The 8,299-nt window shown below is 41.6% G+C and overlaps 1 protein-coding gene across 6 annotated transcripts in view; it reads right to left on the reverse strand.

The window, feature by feature from the left end:
- Positions 1–8,299, reverse strand: part of MYH9 (myosin heavy chain 9) — a 103,958-nt gene that overhangs the window by 95,241 nt on the left and 418 nt on the right. Inside the window, exon 1 of one of the 6 annotated variants that reach the window (XM_039353095.1) lies at positions 8,032–8,289. The exons of 3 other annotated variants lie outside the window; for them this stretch is intronic. The gene's annotated coding sequence lies outside the window, so the exon portion shown is untranslated. Of the gene's footprint in view, positions 1–7,664; positions 7,986–8,026; positions 8,290–8,299 lie in introns of those variants that run through there. 2 more of the 6 variants (XM_039353090.1, XM_039353093.1) reach the window with 2 other exon arrangements.

Here is an 8,299-nt window from a genome sequence, read left to right on the forward strand (position 1 = left end):
TAGGATTTTTTTCTTGTCTCTGCCTTCGCTGACATGTGGATCCAGAATGGAACCAAATAGGGCCTCTCCACTGTATTTGGACGTCGAGAGACGCCATTTGGACCTCAGGTCTGTCTTCCAGTTTTTGAGCCACAGTAGCCTACGCGAGGCCACTGTGGCCGCAATGGATCTTGCCGCATACTTTGTTGCGTACAGTGAAGCGTCAGACATGAACTGAGAGGCCGCGAGGAGTTTGGCCAATGTCTGGTGTACTCTGACCTGGTCTGGAGGCACCGTGCCCTGCAGTTCCCTCAGCCACATGATGCAGGCCCTCGCGAAGAATGATGATGAGGTGGCTGCTCTGGCCGCCCAGGCTGCAGCCATGTGGGAACGCCGGAAGGAGTGTTCAAATTTCTTCTCCTCAGGTTTCAAGACCTCCGCCATGTCTCCTGGAATCGCGGAGGTAGAGAATAATGAGATCAAGGGGTTATCTACAGTGGGAACCTCTAACATGTTAGAGAAGGAGGGAGATAGGTTGAAAAGCTTCCTCTCCGCGCTGTTAGGTGCCGGCGGGCTTGCAAGTGAGGACCATTGTTCCTCCAGCGTGGTCATGAAGACCTCCGCACATGGAATGTACTTGTCCTGTGGGACCTTTTTGGCAAATAGAGGGTTGGCCTCCTTGCTTGTCGATGGCCTCTCATCCTGTACTGATGTTAGGCTGACTGTGGAAACTGCCTTTATCAGGAGTGATTTTAGGAGCGCTGGGTTAAAGAGGCCAGAGCTCGTCTCCTGCTCAGGTGCGGTTTCCTCGTCCTCCGATAGGGGCATGTCTGACATGTCAAGATCTACTGAGTCACCCTCTCCTAGTTGAGAGGAAGATTCAGAGATGTTGGTAGGGGGTGGCCTAGCTCGTCCCTTACGGGGTGTGTGAAAGGCCACTTGCCCTTTGGAAGCCATGAATTGGGAGAATGCATCCTGCATGAATGCCTGAAATTGTGCCGACCATATGTTCTCCTGCGCTTTGTCGCTGGGGTGAGGCGCTGGAGTGTGGTCGGGTGAGGGAGAAGAAGCTGGTGAGGAGGGATTGGAGGAATCTAACTGTTCAGTTTCCCCAGGAGGAGACCAAGTCTTGAGCACTTCCTCGGCAGTAGGTTCTGTGCTGGGTGCCGCCACTGGGACAGGGGAAACCAAATTTGTCCCATTGGCATTGGTTCTCTGTGCCCTGCTAATTTGTCTTTCTAAAGCCAAATGTCTCCTCAAAGCCTCTCGCTCAGCCGTTTTAGACTGTCCCTTCTGAGTAAGGTGCTTTGTTTTAGCTTTCTTCTTCCCCCCCACCTCTGATTCAGAGGATCTGCGTTTTCGCTGCTGCTGTGGGGGGGACAAATGAGGGACCTGTGTGACTGAATACGAGACATTGTCTGCCATTGTGCCAGACACCCCGAGTAGGAAATGCCTGGGATGGGGGAATGAGGTACGCAGATCAGAGGCAGATGCTTGGGACTGTGCCCTCCTCTGCCTATACAAACAATGGCCGGACAGACAGGATTCTTTGGACAGAAGATCCTGCCAGGCAGTGACTAAAGGCCACTATAGGAACAGTTAGGGAAAAATATTCCTCCTCACCTCCTCACCTAGTCCAGACAAGGTGCAGTTTATATCTCTCTCTCTCTCCCCCAGTCTGTGGCTGTGGCAACAGACCACGATAGGAAACGGTTCTTTTTGCTTTCCCTCTTCTTTCCTCTGTCTCAATTTCCTTGGGTAACCTCAGATCCTTGCAAGGGAAAAAAAAACCTTTTGTTTGTCGGAAAATGGAGTCCGGGTGATGGCCCCGCCCCCAAGGGGAAACGGCGGGAAGATCAATTTCCAAAATGGCGAATGGGGAAGAAGCCACGCCTCCCAATGGAAGCCCGGGAATCCACGAGGTTCAAAAACAATGGCGGATCCTGATTTTTGCAATCAGGAAGACTCCTCTAGTCATGAGGGGGCTGCGCCTTTCCTCTGGATAGAAGGAAATTCAGCGCCGGCTTTGCTCTTGCCGCGTTGTCTATCGCGCCGCTCAGCTGATCGCAGCCGAGCGGCGACCTGGTTTGCCGCTTCCCGCGCGGCTCAGCTGTTTCGCGCCGAGCGGCGCTCAGCTCCCTCGGCCAGGCTGCTCAGCTGTTGGGAGGGCCCGGAGGGCTACGCGCAACCCGGTGAGATCCCCCGCGCCAAACAGCTGCTCGGCGGGCCGGAAGAAAAGGGCGAGCGATCCGGCCCGTTCCGAGCCTCCCCAGCTAGCCCCACTCACGAGTCCGCCGATCCTGGCTGCCTCTCTCAGTTCTAATCGTTGCCAGGAAGTTTCTCTTGCAAAGGGAAGAAGAGGGGATTCCTTTTTTTTTGTTTTCTTTGAGTTTAAATTTGTTTGGTTCTGAGAGCTGCCTCTCGCACTTGTACCAGGCTTCGAGACTGAGTCAAAACTGGGGTCACGCCCAAAGGAAGGGGTGTGGCCGAAGTTTTTACCCAGTCTGCCAGGCAGGAAGGCCGTCATAGAACCCATCCATTTGGACTCTACAGTCATCCTGCTGGAGAAAGGATGGTTCAATCACAGGCTTGATTGAACTGTGGTTCAACCCCACAGTCCTTCCCCCGCTTTTTTCTGCCTTTTTAATCTGCCAAATTCACTTGGAACTCTGAGAATAGCATTGCGTTGTCTTGCTCCATGCTAAGCATGGAGAACTGCTACTGTCTTTTGTAATTTGGACTTTAACACAGAAGACAAACAAGAAAATGTTGGCCAATCAGCTAAATACAGCTCATTTGTTTAAACTTAGGGTTTCCTATTGAATGCCACTTTGTTTGCATCAAAAAAGAATATAATAACAAATGTAAGCACTACTTGCATCTGAACTGGAACTATGTTATAAAAAATTGCATTTTTTAAATGAAATTTCTCTAAAACAGAACATTCCATCTGCACTGTTAATTGAATAAATATTTTTTGCATATAGTCGTAGCAATCAATTAATAGAAATTTTAGGCTGCTTTAATACAGAAAATCAAAATTCTGAATTAAAAGAATTTGGAACCATTTGAATCCTCTTGCCCAGCCTTGCCAAGAACACATACTTCATAGGTACTTTTTAATTCATCAACAAAACTATGTTACAATGTAAATATAATATGCATTATTTCATAACAGCCCCCTCCAAAACAATGTTCCAATTTGGAAAGCAGGCATCCAGTCTACAGAAAAACTGTACTACTTTTTTTAACCAAATACTAAAGCTTTACAAAGGCTATGTTTAAATAATATCTAAATATATAGTTAGCTGAGTCAGGGTATTCTGATTTAACCAATTGTCTAGTTTTGCACAGCATATTCCACCATTAACTAATCAATGGCTGGGTTTGCAAAGCCCATAAGCTAGCCTAACCTTAACCTTTTGGCCTTACAGGGATATAAACTCAGACAATACATTATTACATCATTGCTTCTTTAATGGGTTACTGCTGGTAAATTCCATCTCAGAGAAACCAGAATTGTCTAGGGAGGTCTAGTTATAAGATTGTTTTTCAGCTGCATACATTGACCATTCTTGCTCTAGATTTCCCAAGTAAGAAATAAATGGAATTATATATCAGTTATAACACCACAGATCAGCACCCACACAGCAGCACATCATAAATGATATTGATAGTGACAGAAGCAGTCAAACCAGTGTGCCAATTTTATCAGAGACTATCCAAAATGGTAAGTCTAGCACCACACTCTTCCTGATTCTGAAGAGGTGCTCCTGCCCAGGCACACACCTCACCTTCCATCTACCATGTCTCAAATAATTTCTTTCCTTCCAGCCCTCCCCAGGTACTGGGGAAGCCCTTCCACTTTTTAGCCTTTCTGACCACTCAAAAATGTGTAACTCCCTTCAACCCAAAATGTGAACACACTAGGTCAGGGGTAGGCAACCTTGGCTCTTTTATGACTCGTGGACTTCAACTCCCAGAATTCTGAGCCAGCCATGCTGGCTCAGGAATTCTGGGAGTTGAAGTCCAAGAGTCATAAAAGAGCCAAGGTTGCCTACCCCTGCACTAGGTGTACAGGTGAGAAAAAAAAATTCTCATATATTATATATTCTATGCCAGGCACACAGTTAAATAAGAAAAGGAAAGAAAATGCTTTCCACATAGAGTTATTAAATCTAAGTTCTACTAGAAAACATATCATATGTTGATAATATCAATTGACTTCTGACATTTATGGAGACTGTTGAAAATAAAGTTCTTCTGAATTCTAGGCTAGTTTGTTAAGAGCACACTTTCCACAAGAAAACAACTTGAGTGCTGTTACAGAAAGTTAAGTATGTACCCTAGATTAAAAAGGAAGAATATGTTATCCTTAGTTTCTGCCTACTTTTTTCCCACTGAATACTGGTTTCCTCTGAGAACACAAAGCAAATCAAGTCACGTGCATTTTAAGGCAAGTAGTTCTAGCACTTCAACAAGAGGCCAAAACACTCCCATTCAGTATCATTTTCCAGACAAAGATGTTTTTGAAATCACAAAGATTACTATATCTGTAAAGTAAGCATAGATTTACAATGGCTTAAAACAAAGCTACCCGGAGCATCAGTCCAGCATCTACCCAGAGTGGAAAAAAGGGGAGCAGAAACTCTCTCGTGTACCTTTGAAGCAATCTTTCTCCAATATGGCACCTCATAAAGATCTGCTGCAATGAATTTCCCATGTGCATTTTTGTTTCCTGAATTAGGGCAACACTGACTCATTTCTTTCCAGAATTTAAGATAATACCACATAAATCTGCAAGCTATACTCATTCAGTATCTTGGCAAGTTCTGAGAGTGACACAAAAAAACACTCAAGTGTTTTCTGTAGTTAAAAAAAAGCCACTGGATTAAGAAAATGAAATAGTGTATCTAGCAGAGGCAAAAATCAGCATATTTTCAAAAAGTACTTCAAGCACACTTAAGACAGAACTACAGAACACATAAGACCAACAGTTGGAATCTTTTAAATACCAACTCTGTAGGCTAGGGAATCATGTCCAAAATTAAAGTAATTTCTTTCTCCTACAAAAAAAATGACAAAGTTTTACACCTGGGGGAACAACTGTAATTGTATAAGTATGTAACAGAACTATATTTATGCTATAATTCTGTAAGTTAATTTACTGTCTTGTAATTAATGGCAAAATGTGAAAAATTATCAAATGCTATTCAAATATTCCACAACTATCAACACTTAGCATGAGATCTGCATTGTTCAAAAAATCTATGTTAAAAACGTGAGGAAAAAACAGATTTTATATGATTGGGTTTTTTTCTTGCTCTCAAATTAGTAATACATTTACTGGCAACCATAGGTTTTAGTATCAAATTAATTTCTGGATTTATAGATCTGCTTTTAAAAAAAGTAATTTGGGATTATGCAAGTAATTTCCAAATAGGCATTTTTTACATTATTAATCACCAAACAGAATAACAATTTCATCTTTAAGTTATGAAGTGCAATGCTGTGCAAGTAGCATAATATACCAGTGATCACTAGGGTTATTCCTTTAATATAAATTGTTTAAATCAAGGCAAATTCACACACGTTTTGGAGAGAGAGGATTGGGGTAACAGTTATGGTTCTGTATTAAAATATTATGAAAGCCAAGGTCAAATTTCTCACTCAGATATTGAGAAAATGGATTGACACATAGCAATTCTTTGTACATATAGTAATACTGCCTAGTTGCTTTTAGCTGTTGTAACTATTATCTACACTTTGCTAGAGAATTAACTATTGTCAAAGTAATCAAAAATATAATATTGCTCTATCAAACATAAAAGAGGGGCCCTAAAATAAATATTTTTGTTGCCTTCATCACAGTAGGTGGCAGCACCTAGCCAAGCTTGCTTGCCTGGTTTTGAAAAAGCAAAGCAGGATTGGACCTGGTTAGGACTTGAAGGAAGAACACAAGAACATTCCAGGGTATATTAGATTTAAAAAAAAAAAAGAATAAAATTTTCAGAAGAGTGCAATAACAAAACATAGATATCAATCTCTTTACTACCATCAAAACAAAGTTACACTAACAATGAGACTTATTGTAGCTATGCTGGTATTAATATAAGCCCATCTGCTAAATAGTTGTTTCCAAAACTACATAAACAAACATTTAGTTTACATTTCCCAAACTTTAATGACAAGCAAGCTCATGTTAACTTCAAATATACAAAATTATATTTGACCTCATAAAATGATAATTATATTATATATTGGACTTTTAAGCCATTTAACAAATAAATGAATTGATTTTAAAATTTTATTTCAGTTGAATATATAAGTACTGTATAGCACCAAATTTCCAGGTAGCAACTTTATGTATTAGACAAATTTAGTCTCCACGCACACAGCAACTGCATGAGCCAGATAGTAGGAGCCTGTGCAAAGCTCTGCAGCTTTCACTGGAATGGCAAAGTACCTAAACCTATTTTTCAGCTGGTGACTAAGTTAGAACATATCTTTATGCAAGCAGTAACCCCTTATACAGTTGTTATTTGGAGTCAATTGTAACACACCTATCCTTGAGAGGAGAAACAATATTTGCAGGCATATGTTAATCTAAGAATGCTCATTCACTAGCCTTTCTCAAAAAGGGAACTTGCTTATTTTACACCCCAATTTTTCACTTATATAAAGAGCAGTATTAGCAAAAATACTCAAAAAAATTTATCAGAAAAATATGTTTTGCCATTTGCACAAGTTATTCCATAAATCCTGAATTATACTGCAACATAAACATGCTTATATATAAACCAGTCCAGGTATTAAATTATACATATGGAAGTCACTATTCCAGATAAACACAACTGGAATGCTATTTTTCTCAAATGTGCCAGCAAGTTAGATTACATGTTGCTAAATACAGTTATCCTTGCAGAAATGAACTACATTCAACAACTTTTTAAACAGAGTGAAAGTCTTCATTTTAAACAATGCTACTAAAGTGTGTAAAAGACAGGAGACAAGCCTTAAATTACATACTGAAAGAAAATACAAGCAAAATAAAATGCAAAGTTCAACCAATCCATTTTGTTAAATAGCATATAAACTCTTCTACTGGAAGATATGAAATTACCATACTGTTACTCTATATAGGAAAGATAACCAATGTGCAACTCCCATGAATCCTAGGATCCTAAAGGGTTTCTGTGCAATTTGAAGGATTGCTTTCTCAATACTTTTAAGCATCCACACCACAACTGCAACTTTAAAAGCTGCAGCAACAATGGTGAAGTGCCAAATATACCCACAAACTCAATACTTAAAAAAAAAAAAAACTGTTCCAGTCACACAATGCATCATGAGCAATGTCAGATAGGGGTAAGTTAGTATCTCAAAATAGATACCTATGTTTTATTCTAAATAACTATTTTTTTTTAGCAGCATACAAGCAAGAAAATCAGCTGCAATGTTCTTCCCGGTTTTCTCTATTTTTTAAAAGTCATTTTCTCATTTCTATTATGGCTTTGCCACGATATAGCTATGTATGCAGAACCCTACCAGATGGGAAGAAAATCTGATTCAGCAGGCCTATTTCACCGCCTTTTTAATCAAAAAAAAAAGTAAAAGCTAAAAGAGAGACAGAGAATGAATCTGCTCTGATTTAATAATGGGGTGAGCTACAGGCTCGAACTTACAAGCTTCGTCTTGCCCCGTCACTCCTTCCTCCTTTCCTGCCTTGACTAACCAGAGCCAACGAGGAAGTCAAGTTGGGCGGGCGGAAGACGAACCCATTGCAATGTCTGCAACAAGATTGTCAGCCCGTGACTCAGATCGTCGACCTGACAGCTGCCACAAAGCGGTCTCCTCTCCGCTACTTCCAAAAAGGGCCTTAAAAGCGACTTAAGGGAGGGTCAGAAAGCCCCACGTTCAGCAGGGTGCGGGGACCAATTGCAAGTAGGGACGCGAGAGGAAAGCAGATTTAACCGTTCCCAAAGAAGACTTAAAATCTAGTAGTTTAAAAGAAAAATAGAGAGTAAGAGAAAGGTAAGAAAATCACCTGACCGGCTGCTAGTTCCCAGCCCACTTTCAGGGGATGCAATTTAAGTCTTTTTTTCTGCCCGGTTGTCTCCGGGGAGGAAGGATGTGGGTAGGAGAAAGACAAGGTAAGTCATAAGCTAGAGCATCAAAGGAAGAAAACGTGAGAGCAAACGGTCCGTTGGCCCCGCGCGTGGAAGACGCTTCCTAGCCCCAGGCAGAGAAGGGGAAAGGCTACACCTTCCCCAAAAGTCGACGTCCTCGATGGGTGGCACTTCCTGGACTCCAGCGCACT

This window comes from Crotalus tigris, unplaced genomic scaffold (assembly GCF_016545835.1).
Source record: "Crotalus tigris isolate CLP2741 ecotype Arizona unplaced genomic scaffold, ASM1654583v1 scf7180000018491.14276545383:2951260, whole genome shotgun sequence".
NCBI lineage: Eukaryota > Metazoa > Chordata > Lepidosauria > Squamata > Viperidae > Crotalus > Crotalus tigris.